This window comes from Telopea speciosissima, chromosome 11, assembly GCF_018873765.1.
Source record: "Telopea speciosissima isolate NSW1024214 ecotype Mountain lineage chromosome 11, Tspe_v1, whole genome shotgun sequence".
NCBI classification, from domain to species: domain Eukaryota; kingdom Viridiplantae; phylum Streptophyta; class Magnoliopsida; order Proteales; family Proteaceae; genus Telopea; species Telopea speciosissima.
In genome coordinates, this window is record NC_057926.1 from 28,985,791 (window position 1) to 28,999,021 (window position 13,231).

A 13,231-nucleotide genomic window follows, 5' to 3' on the forward strand; every position below is an offset into this window, starting at 1 on the left:
TTCTCCAATTGTCCTATTCTGTACTAAGCTTGTGTAGGAAAATGTCTTCCACTATGGTGAGTAGCATTCACTGTAGCAGCCAATTGTATCAATTAACACCTCTCAAAACTCATTTAGCGGATCTTTATCACTTCCAGTTGGCTGCCCGGCCCAGTTCCCCAGTTCCTCTAACAAAGGGGGGCTGAAATGACCTCTCTACCCATGCCCAAACACTCTGCCCGGGTGGGGTCCACCATCCCCCTATTAGAGGAACTGGGGAACTGGGCCGGTCAGCAAACTGGAGGTGATAATTTTCCCATTTAGCTAGCTTTGTATCTTCTCTGGCTTCCCCTTCCCACATTTTCAGCAGTTCCGGCAGTGATACTGCAATGTGCCTGAAAAGACAAGACAAGCTAAATCAGTAAAAATATATGAAGCTCAATATATATGCTCTAACTAGATTCTACATTCAGCAATCCATATCATCTTACAATCTGGTTTTCTAACACATGATTGATCAAACAGAAAATGTAGTGGCAACAATATTAGGGGCTATAGCCCATTCAATGAGTAGCTCTTGGCCTAGAATCAAAATTTCTAAAACCAAAGAAATCCACTACGAGATTTGATCAAGATCAGAAAATAGGGTATAACAATCCAGCGAAAGTGACCAAATAGAATGAAAACCTACTGGACCAAAAGCTAACCAGCCCAAGGCTTATTTCCACTAAGTAAGCCCACATTTATAATTTATTTGCATCACTTTCTTGCCTTTTGTTTTTTTTTCAACATAGATTTAGGATTGACTAGTGAGATGTGTCTATAGCGGAATTAACTAGAACACAATGTACGTATGAAAGCTATAGCAACATTTCTGTTTAGTTAATCTAACTCAAAACTGTATTGGGATAACATTCTGTTTAGTTCGTCTAACTCAAAAATGTGTTGGGATATCTTTTTTTGTCTGACCTTTATGATTTACTCTAATTATATTTTATTTTTCAATTGCTCTCTTCTTTGAGAAATCATTTTCTTCTTTCTAGTGCTTATGAGAGATGGACTTTGGGAGTGTGACTGGTTTTGACATTGCTTTCCTCTACTTCATTAGTTGATTGATTATATATGGAACTTCAACAGCCAAGTGCAAAACCACCTTCAAGTCGAACCATAGTCCATGAATAAGATTAGAATATTTATCAGAACATATTTTCAGACAAAAGTTTTTCTAGACCGGCACCAAGTTTTGCAACAGAGGAAGGTGACATGGCAATGGTCTAGATTGGCCACTTGTTAAAATTTAGACTCAAATTTAATCATATCTCCTTTCATATATTTTTCGTATTTCCTTGTATTTTCAACCATCCATTACTTCGTAAGATTTTCAAAGCTTTAGTGCCCACTTGATAACCTTACCAGGTGTTTTTGTTTTGGAACTGTACTGGGAAACACCAGAACAGTTTTTTCTTTCTCAGCATAGTTTTTTTCATGTTCTTTGCTGAGAAACCGTTTTTTACCCGCTTGGTAAACCTGTTCTGGAAATATTTTCAGAACACAATTGAAACACCATTGATGCTTGATAAAATTTGTTTCTGGGAACATGTAATGTGACCAATTTTAACAATATTTGTCTTGAATAATGTGCTTTAGATAATTATGAGGCAATTTTTCCTCCCTAACTATTTGAGTCTTTCTTGTACTCGAATTATGAGGCAATTTTTCCTGTGTGTCCATTGGCTTGACATGAAAGAGTCAATTCATGTTTGTGGTGGGTAGATCCCTCATCCTTGTTGGAAAATTTTGATAAATAAAAGCTGGGTTTTAGGAGAATATCAAACAACATAAAATAAATTGTAATAGCAACAGCAGTATGTCTCACATCCCATGTACATCATCAGAGGCCTCAATAAAGGCTTAGAAGCAGCACTCTTCCAACACACAGCAGCAATAGAGAGCAGCCAAACTGGAAAGTGGGAATAAATAAATCAGATAAAACTAAAAGATATCCAAATGATATTCAAATCACTAGGAATAACACCAAAGCCCAGTTCACAGACTTCGAGATTATCTGAGACCATTGTGGCTTTGGAGTTTGGTAACAGAAAATACTGCAGAAAATTGAAGTTATAACTGAATAATATATATTCTATTCAAAAAAATCAATCACTTGATAATGAGATTGATAGTGATTATTCATTCCCAAACCAGCTGTTGGGGTGGGGGGGGGGGGGGAAGTAGGAAGAGCCCTCTGAAGAAACCAATCTTAGATTAGCATCCCACCATATGATAGTCCCTAATATCTCAAAACCAAAAAGACAACCAAATGTAATCTGCCAGCCCAAATAGAAGTCCTAACACTGAACAGAATGAACAATCAAATACAGAATAAGTTGAAGTAGAATGAATTTATGAGCTTAAAAATTGCATTTTGAGAGTACAACATCATTCTATTGAGAGTTCAGCTCAAATTTTGAACTATAAACAGATCACAATATAGAATGGTGAATACTACAGATTTCCATTTCTTAAGTAATTTGACAGCTTTATCTCCGTAGAAGAGTCCTTCTGCTTCTTGAAACGTTTGGAGGCAGCTCTCAACACCTTAGCCCATCCCTGCAAAATAAACAGGAGGAGGTTGGTTATTTACAGAAATAGAAACGGAAGATTTGTATCTTTTAAGGGCTTCTCATACTTGAAAGCCCTGAAACAGTCCAGTAAGGTAATCTCTGTTTCAATAATCTAAAATTAGCAGTGATTTCTCGATGAAATCTTCAAGTATTTCCCAAAGAAAAGCAAGAAATTCGTTTGAGAAGCTAACTAGAAAGTTACCTTTCTTGGTGTAGAACCCTTGAAGGGAGTAGCAGAAAAATCAGAGCACCCCTTCTTCATCGCAGTTGTGGCCTTTTTCTTAATCTTAGAACTCACTTTCTTGATCTTTTCGTGAGTTATTTTATCAAACCCATCTGAGAGGTTGTGTATAACAATCTTCTCAAACTCTGACATTCTTCTCTTCCTTCTCCTTCTACAATGCCCATGGTCCCATGAGTAGGTTGTCTATAACAATCTTCCTCTCCTTCTGCAACTGCCCATGAGTAGATTGTCTATAACAACAAAAATACAGTACAATACCTACCGTGCAAGTATTACAAAGGGTCTACTAATGGAGACTTTATGTAGCCATTGGATTTTATCATTACATTGAGGGAAGGAAATGAAACGATCTTCCTAACCAACACTAGGAACTAAAATTGAACTAACAGGCGAAGCAAAGCACCATAGATAAAAAAAAAATTATGCATATGAAGAAGCAGCATAACTAAAAGCAGATTAGATTGTGAAGAATTTATGCATATGAAGAAGCAGCATAACCAACAGTTTAGCACCACAATCTCTATACAACATTGAAGAACTGATTCAGGAAAAAAAATGGGAAAAGGGACTAATATGCATATGAAGAAGCAGCACAACTAAAAGCAGATTAGATTGTGATTAGGGGGATATGAACTGAACAAAGGAGATAGGAGTAATTAGAGATATGATTAAGCAGCCTCCTCCCCCTCCTCGGCCTCCTTTTCATCTGTTTAGTGTGCTAGAGCAAGCTCCTACTACTCTTTTTTACTTCATTAATCATAATACAAGGTAGGTCAGCATCAACAGAACAGCAGTACCCTTGTAAACAACCTCACATTACACATCTTTAGAAGGTCTACTACAGTACAAATGTTGCTTAAATGAATTATTTTGATAAACATAAAAATTTTCTAATCATAATCAACATAACATGCTCCCCCATACACACACCAAAAAAAAAAAAAGAAGAAATGAAGAAGCTGTTTGCATAAAGGTGAAGTATAGTTACTACAATGAGTTGAACGAAATGTAAATTTAACAGCAAGTAGGATCTAGTGATGGTGGTTTTAACAAGAAGTAGGATCTACTAGTGGCGATTTTAGTGGGTCAAGGAGATCATGCAAAGGGCATGCCTTTATAAAACTCAACTATTTTCTTCAAACCCAATACTCAACATATAACCATAAACATTTCTTACCCAATAATAACTCAAAATCTGTAGAATGGAGCCAAAGAACAGCGTTGTCTAACACTTTATTTTGGGCAGAGTCAGATGGTATTAGGATAAAAGGGCAAAAACCCCAACACATGCTGCCCTACTAAACGCATAAGTTCAACCCAATCAATCAAAGACTAAGGAAAAAGAGAGGTGCTACATCTCAGAATTCATTAGGATGGAGATCTCCTCCTGTGTTTATACACCCCTCCCCTTGCTGCCCAATACCTGAGCATACACCCCCTTGCTGCCCTACTCCTGAGCACACACACCCACCCCTTGCTGCCCTACAACTGAGCACACACCCCCTTGCTGCCCTACACCTGAGCACACCCCCCTTGCTGCCCTACAACTGAGCACACCCCCACCCTTGCTGCCCTACACCTGCACCCCCCCCTCCCCTTGCTGCCCAATACCTGAGCACAACCCCCCCTGCTCAATCTACAGGCTCTTTTCCTTACCAAAAAAAAAAAAACTGAGAATCAACCTTATTTTAGGTTGGGACAATAACTACAGGGTAATTTTTATACAAATCATAACAGAAGGGCCAAGGCCAAAGCGGCCCAAACTGATTAGATGTGTTGACATCAAACAGGGCAATACCATTATCTATCTCACATTGTTTTGAAATATCAGTAATTACAATATGACTATTTACAAAAGATACTTATCAATATTACTATTTATACAAATTCAACAAACTTCAACTCTGGCACTCAAGTTTGGTCTGTTCATACACAGACTGTCTCTTAGACTAAAAGAGAGACCATCAGTGGCAGAGTATGTAGTTAATAATATTAATATAGATTTATAATCACAAATCAAATATTATGAATGTATAAGCTAAATCAACGCATACCAAGCTTACTGCCACAAGTTGTTCCAAGAGAACTTAAGGAATGAGCAGGATAAAAAATGAATCAAATTTGAAATTGAAACAAGCTCCACCAGATCTCAAGCCAGCTCTCAGAATCCATTTCAAAATAAAGGCATTCATCTTTGTGAAAACTGACCACAGGATAGTAAGATTCTATTCTGAAGCCCACTAATTATCACTAGAAAATTTTATTAAAATCCAGAGTCCAATGTCCAAAAGAAGCACAAAGCAGCAAGCAATTTCAGAAAATTCAACCAAAACAAATCAACAGTAAATACTTCTAATTATGAAACACAACGTAAATACTTGATCGGTTCTCAGATTTGCAGGAAATTTCAGAACAATAAAACATAAAACAAAAAAAAAAAACAATGGAAGAAGAAGATAGGGTAGTCTATCTTAGACTCAGATCTTTCACCCATGGTCTCTCACCATATTTTGGTCTTTCACCAATGGCATCTCACTTTACTCTCACAGAGCAAAGCACAAAGCTATGGTTGTTTTTTTTTCTCAAACTCATTAATCAAATTCGTGTACAAGGCTGTAGCCCCTTACATACTTATATAGAAGACTCAAAAATAGACTCACATACTAAAGAAAAAAAGCCTAACCCAATCCTTGATTAATAAGGTAACACAAACTGATTAGGAAACTAAGATAATTAAAGAAACTGACTCAAAACAGGACTCTAACTAAACTAATGAAGTAAATTCAGTTGTCCTACTTTCTACCCATATTTTAAGCCCATTAAAGTGACCCAATACAAAGAAAACCCATGGGAGCAAAGGCCCAACACCTATATAACCCAACCCAAAGCTTATTTCCAATAAAATAAGCCATCCAGGTGACTTATCTGCATCAGTTGTCCTTCCATTGTTTTAATTTTAATAACATGGAAACTCAGGTGCAAATTCATTAATATTAGATTCCTTGGTCCATTGCGGCAGGGAATTGCTAAGCACCCCTGCCTATGCAGCAAAGGGCATTGTACTTTTACTTGGGTAAATTTTAGAGATCAGACCATAATATCGTTTGTTGCTGCTACAGTTGCTTCAAATTTTTCGTGTTCTTATTCTGATCTTACTCTAGCCTGTAATTCTTCAATCTGGTAATGTTCACTTATATTTAATTCTTGATCTGCCTGTTTATATGTGATTCAGTGAGGAATTGAAGCATTACTGCTGTTTAGATTCAATTCAGATTTCAACTAAAATCTGTTAATTCTAATCTCGGTAGTTGTGGAGATCTCATATTTACACCCATGAATTATACATAAACTGATCTCTTGGTTAATTGTACTAGTCGGGCGATTTTAAGAGAAGTATCATATGATATCGTATCGTACCGGAGATATGTATCGAACAGTACAAAAACACATGAAAATGGTCAAAATACACATGAAAATACATTTTTGGACACGAAAAACAATATAAACAATATGCATAAACACTAAAATGGAGAATAATATATAACCAGACAAGTGCATTAAATTGAAATTATTATAAAAGATGAGGTTTCTTACATGTTGTAATCGTCTATAGCCATGAAGAGTATTGGATTATGCAAAGGATGATGTTATAGCACTCCTTGATTCGTTTTTGAGTCCCAAAGTGTGAAAAACCAATATTAAATGCAAGATTTTAGGCTCTTGGTTAAGAGTTTTCCTTCATTTTTCCGTTAGAATAGGAGTTGTATCGAGTCTGTGAGTGAAAAGGACTTTTTTATGGAATGTATCGATTGTATCGGTACGTACCTAGCCGTATCGGCTGATACGTATCGATACATATCGCTACGTATTAAACCACCCACAGAACCCTTTACCAGACGTATCGATAGTATCGATATGTATTGGTCGTATCGTATCGGCCCGTATCGGCACAATCTGAGACAGTCCATTTCAAAAAAAGAGATGTATCGGTCTGTAGCCGTATCAACTGATACAATACAATATGTGCCAATACTTTAAACCATGTCCCTAACCTAAAAGGGAAGGTCGATGCACTCTTGTGACAACCAAGGTAGTTATGAAACACCTCTAAAAGCCTCTTTACTATCAATGAAAATCGAAGCAGCTTTTTAATTAAAAAAGCAAAAAAAAAGAACCTAAAAGGGTAATTAGGATACTCAAATAGGGTAATCCAACACCTCCCCCCACAAGTCTTACCACTGAAATGAAGGGGTTCACACACAAAACTGTTACATCACCACTAACCTAAAAGGAAAGGTCTATACACTCTCTCATGACATCTCCCATAGTTATGAAACACCTCAGTAATTATTTTTACTATAAATGAAAATCAAAGCAGTTTTTTGGCTAAAAAAAAGGGGGAAAGAAAAGGGGAAAAAAAGGCAAGGCATTATAATACTCGAATGAGAAATCCAATCCACCCCCATGAGTCTTACCACTAAAACCCGGGAGGGAGGTTGCTGAAGTCTCATCGTTAAAAGGAGGGCTTCGGGCTTCAAGAAGGAACAATTGAGAAATGTTCCGATGTTCTACTAAGTTAAAAATTGGAGAGAATCCTTTTGTAATAAAGAAAATAATCCCCCTTGGGAAGGAAGTGTTAGCATGATCTACAGGCATCTAGACAGAAAATTTGGAAGTTAATGTTAAGAATAGTTGTATCAGGGGTATATATGTACATAACCCCTGTTTTATGTACTCTATGTGTCATTTGTATAAGGCCAAGGGCCTGTGTGTAATTATATATTCTTTTCAATATAAGCTTGTTAGTCTCTAGTTTAGAGACATAACAGATTTACCCCAAAGAATCGTGTTTGAACTCTTGGCTCTCTTGGAGTCTTTTTCTTCCTTCTCCATCTACTCTAAAACCTAACATGGTATCAGAGATGTTCGTTCCTGAAGTTTGAAGGTGTTTGAAGGTTGCTTGGAAAGCTAGGGCTAGCTTTCATCTCTTGGTTCTTGCTGGTATTCGAAGGTAACCTTAGGGTATCTTCACAAAGCTGTTTCTCACTTGTTAGGCATCCAAATGCATCCAAATGGAGAGCAACCAGATGCTCTAGCTTCGTTTGGAAATCTTCTTTCTTCTCATTGGATCATCTCAAGCCTATTGGAAGCATCAAAGGGTAGAATCTGATTTTCGGCCAGACCTGTTCTGCACCTTTTTTCCGCCAGCTTGGGTTCTTGAAGTGACAAAGCTCATCAGTAGAGCTTTGGTGGTTGTTTTTTCTAGGCCACTTAGCATCGTTTTTTGCTGAGGAAGGTTTGCCTTTGTCACTCCACTGCTGTTTGATGATTGTTGGAGGTTTTACAAGTTTTTTTCAGGTTTCTGGTCTCGGTTTGCCTCTGTTTTTTATTGTTGTGTTTGAGGAGAAGTTGTTGTGGTTGAGATGCTGTTGTTTGGACCTATCAAGTGTTTGATTTGAGGTCAAAATGGGTGAAAAAAACGTTGAAACAGCCTTGCCTTTATCTGCAGACCCTACTGTTGCATCAATCCTAGTCCCCTCATATGAGAACCCAAATGTGCAGCTTCCCATTGTCAAGTTGGACAATACTAATTACCTGGATTGGTCCCGGTCCATGAAATTGATTCTTCGGTGTAGGGGGAAGATGGGGTACAGAAATGGCAGCATCAAAGCCCCCCTTCCTACCGAGCAAGGGTACTCCAAATGGGACACTGAGAATTCTCTTGTGATGGCTTGGCTTCTGTTCTCAATGAAGCCTGAGATTGCCAGGAGGTTTATGGGTAAGGAGACTGCCAAAGACATTTGGGATAGTGTGGCCCGTATCTTTGATCGAGCTAGGGACTCTACAAAGGTGTACCAACTTCTCCAACAGATTGTTAGCCTGCGCCAGGATGATAGAAGCATCTCTGACTACTATAGTCTTGTTGTGGGCCTATGGGAGGAGTATGATCACTATAGAGATCTTCAGTTGTGTCCTGAGGATGAGGTCAAGGTGCACCGGTTGTTTGAGAAAGAGAGGGTCATGTTTCTTCTCGGCGGCCTTAACTCTGAATTTGAACCTTTTAGGGTACAAATCCTTGGCCGACCAAGTCTTCCCTCACTGGAGGAGGTGTGTGGATATCCACAGAGTGAGGAGACCCGTAGGGGTGCCATGGGGACTACTCCCAACCCCACTGTTGAGCGTTCTGCTCTTGTTTCTTCCACCCCTCAGGACTCCACTAAGGGAGCTGATAAGGGGGCTACTAAGGGATCTACGAAGGGCCGATTCTTCTGTGACCATTGTGGCAAATCTGGGCATACGAAGGATTTTTGTTGGGATCTCCATGGGAAGCCCCCTCCTGGTTCCTCCGGGGGACTAAAGGGACAGCGGAAGAAGGGGCCTAAGGCTCATGTTGGGGTCATTGAAGTTGATTCATCATCTCTTTCCAAAGAAGACATTGCTGCCTTTCGCCGGGTTGTAGCCCACCTGGATAGGTCCTCTGCTACTCCTACTTCCACAGCACTGCAAGTCTCCTCCTCTTCCGGCACCACACCTTGGGTCATTGACTCGGGTGCCACGGATCATATGACTGGTAGGTCTCAGCTGTATAATTCCTATTCTGTTTGTTCTGGGAAAGATAAGGTAAAAATTGCTGATGGTTCCTTCTCTTCCATTTCTGGTAAAGGAGATATCCAGGTTATCCCACTTTTACCCTTGAAGTCTGCCTTTCATGTTCCCAACTTTGCTACTAACCTTCTTTCAGTTAGCCAATTGACTAAATCTTTAAACTGCTTTGTCACCTTCTTCCCTACCCATTGTCTTTTTCAGGATTTGGTGACGAGGAGGGTGATTGGCAGTGGTCGTGAAACTAATGGCTTATATGTTTTGGAGACTGGTGCTTCCCCTGTTGTGCAAGCTCAATCTTATGTTTGTGGGCAAAGAGGTGGACGTACTCAGGAGGATATTTTGCTTTGGCATCGTCGTTTGGGGCACCCTTCCTTTTCTATTATGAGGAAACTGTTGCCTCATTTATTTACTTCTTTTCCTGTCACTCATGTTTTTTCATTGTGAACCTTTTCTATTTGCCAAAAGTTGTAAAATAGTTTATGCAACTAATGGTCATAGATCTACTTCACCTTTTCATCTTATCCATACTGATGTTTGGGGGCCTTCCCCTGTTACTTCTTTGCGTGGCTTCCGCTACTTTGTTTCTTTCATTGATGACTATTCTCGGGTTACTTGGGTTTACCTGTTGAAGTACAAGAGTGATGTCTATGTTCCATTTAAAAAATTTTATGAGTTAGTGTATACCCAATTTCAAACTCAGATCCAAGTTGTCCATTCTGACAAAGGTGGGGAATATATGTATAGTGGTTTGGAAACCTTTTTTTCTAACCATGGCATTATTCATCAGGTGGCCTGTGTCGATACCCCACAACAAAATGGGGTGGCTGAACGCAAAAATCGCCATCTTCTTGAAGTGGCTAGATCCCTCTAGCTTACTATGCATGTTCCAAAAACTTTTTGGTTTGATGCCATACTCACTGTTGTGTTTCTTATTAATCATATGCCGTCCAGTGTCTTGAACTTCAAAGTTCCCCTTGATGTTTTACCTCCCTGTTCTTCTTCCTTCTCTCTTCCACCAAGGGTGTTTGGTTGTATTTGCTATGTACATATTAGCAACTCTACCCGCACTAAATTGGATCCTAAGGCTCTAAAGTGTATCTTTCTTGGGTACTCCTCCACCTCCAAAGGTTATAAGTGCTATCATCCCCCTACTCGTCGGTGGCTTCTCTCCAAAGATGTCCATTTCTTTGAAGCCATTCCATATTTTCAGTCACCTCTTCAGGGGGAGTGTTCATCTCTTGGTGGTGTTGAGGGTGAAGAGGTTCCAGAGTTTGTTTCAGTTCCTCTCTCCTCTCCTGTTCTTATTTCTCCTTTTCAGATTGACAAAGGAAAGAAAAGTTCTGTGGATACTGTTGTTGAGGGGGCGCCTCCTGAGGATAATGTTGTTGAGGGGGAGCCTCCTAATGCACAGGTGAACAGAGAACAGGGGGAGTTACTGGTGTATACGAAGGACAAGAGAAATCCTTCTTCATGGCTTCCTATAAAGAAGACCTTCCAAAACCCTTCTTCGTCTCCTCATCCTGAGCCTCCATCCATCGAGACAGGTATACCTTCGTCTACTTCTATATCCTCAGACTTAGATCTTCCTATTGCCCACCGCAAGGGAACTCGGGCATGTACTAATCCCATTGCCAAGTTTGTTTCCTATGATTCTATCTCCCTTACAGGTATAGCCTTTTCTATGGCTATCTCTTCAATATCTATTCCCAAGAATGTAGCAGAGGCTATGGCAGATCCAAAATGGAGAGAAGCAATGAACACAGAGATGTTGGCTCTTGAGAAGAATCACACTTGGGACCTTATTGAGCTTCCTAAAGGGAGAATCCCTACTGGCTGCAGATGGGTATTCACAGTTAAGTTCAAGTCTAATGGTACTGTGGAGAGGTATAAGGCAAGACTTGTCGCCAAGGGTTATACACAGGTGTATGGCATTGACTATTAGGAAACCTTTGCTCCAGTGGCCAAGCACAACTCCATCCGTGTACTTCTCTCGATGGCTGCAAATCTTGATTGGCCATTGTACCAGCTTGATGTGAAGAATGCATTCTTACATGGTGACCTAGAAGAAGAGGTATATATGCATCATCCTCCTGGGTTCAAGCATACTGGTGACAATGGGAAAGTATGTCGTCTTAGGAAGGCTCTTTATGGACTCAAACAGTCTCCTAAGGCTTAGTTTGAGAGGTTTAGACAAGCCCTCCTACAAAATGGGTATACTCAAAGTCAAGCTGATCACACTTTGTTTATACAAAGGAAGGGCAGCACTATTACAGCTCTCATTGTTTATGTTGATGACATTGTGGTCAGGGGAAACAGTGAAGCTGAAATCTCAAAGCTTAAGCTTTATTTGGCTCGGCAGTTTGAGATCAAAGATCTCGGTCCATTGAAGTATTTTCTGGGGATTGAAGTTTCAAGATCCAAGCAAGGGATCAATGTTTGCCAAAGGAAGTTTGTTCTTGATCTACTTACAGAGATAGGCTACTTAGGATGCAAACCAATCTCCTCCCCTATTGAGCAGAACCACAAACTAGGGGAAGATTGTGGTGAACCTCTTGTGGATGCTGAAAAATATCAGAGATTAGTAGGCAAGCTAATCTATCTCTCCCTCACCAGACCTGACATAACCTACGCTGTTGGAGTGGTGAGTCAGTTTATGCATGCACCTAAGATGGGACATCTTGATGCAGTTTACAGGATCCTCAGGTATTTGAAGTCATGTCCTGGAAAGGGCCTTCTCTTCTCCAGGAATGGTCACTTGAGAATTGAAGTTTATACAAATGCTGATTGGGCCGGGTCTATTTCTGATAGAAGGTCCACCTCTGGATACTGTACTTTTGTTGGGGGAAACTTAGTCACTTGGAGAAGTAAGAAGCAACCTGTGGTAGCAAGGTCAAGTGCTGAAGCGGAATTTAGAGCCATGGCTCATGGTGTGTGTGAAATCTTGTGGTTGAAGAAACTTGTTTAAGAATTGGGGTTTGAGACGACTGAGCCTATGAGTCTATACTGCGATAACAAGGCAGCCATAAGTATTGCTCACAATCCGGTTCAACATGATCGGACAAAGTATGTTGAGGTTGACAGACACTTTATCAAGGAGAAGATAGAATCCAAGACTATTTGTACTCCTTTTGTGAAGACAAATGAACAAGTAGCAGACATCTTCACCAAAGGACTTAGCTCTCATCACTTCAGTTTTATGTTAGACAAGCTGGGTATGTATGACATATACCACCCAGCTTGAGGGGGAGTGTTAAGAATAGTTGTATCAGGGGTATACATGTACATTACCCCTGTTTTATGTACTCTCTGTGTCATTTGTATAAGGCCAAGGGCCTATGTGTAATTATATATTCTTTTCAATATAAGCTTGTTAGTCTCTAGTTTAGAGACATAACAGATTTACCCCAAAGAATCGTGTTTGAACTCTTGGCTCTCTTGGAGCCTTTTTCTTCCTTCTCCATCCACTCTAAAACCTAACAGTTAAATGATAAGAAATGGCCCAAAAACAAGGATCTGGTTAAATCCATAGCACAAAGACGGTGTCAATATCAATGATTTGAGATCTCATGAAAACAAGGTGATGCAGATCCTAGCCTCTTAGAATTGAAGAAGCCACCCTAAGCCTAGGTTTTAGTAGGAGCCTTAGTTTAGTTTATTTCAGCCCTATACTTAGTTTTTATTTTGTGTTTTTAATTGAACCGGCTTAAATTGGTTGCATCCAATTGGTTCAATCGGCCTAATTTAAGTGAAGTGATCCTATTGGCTAAGAGGTTCTTAT

The 13,231-nt window shown here is 39.6% G+C and overlaps 1 protein-coding gene across 1 annotated transcript in view; it reads right to left on the bottom strand.

Annotated features, from left to right (window-relative positions):
• Positions 1–316: 316 nt before the first annotated feature.
• The window catches only part of LOC122646555 (pentatricopeptide repeat-containing protein At4g33990), a 42,092-nt gene continuing 29,177 nt past the window's right edge, over positions 317–13,231 (bottom strand). Inside the window, exon 3 of the transcript XR_006330647.1 lies at positions 317–363. The gene's annotated coding sequence lies outside the window, so the exon portion shown is untranslated. The remainder of the gene's footprint in view (positions 364–13,231) is intronic.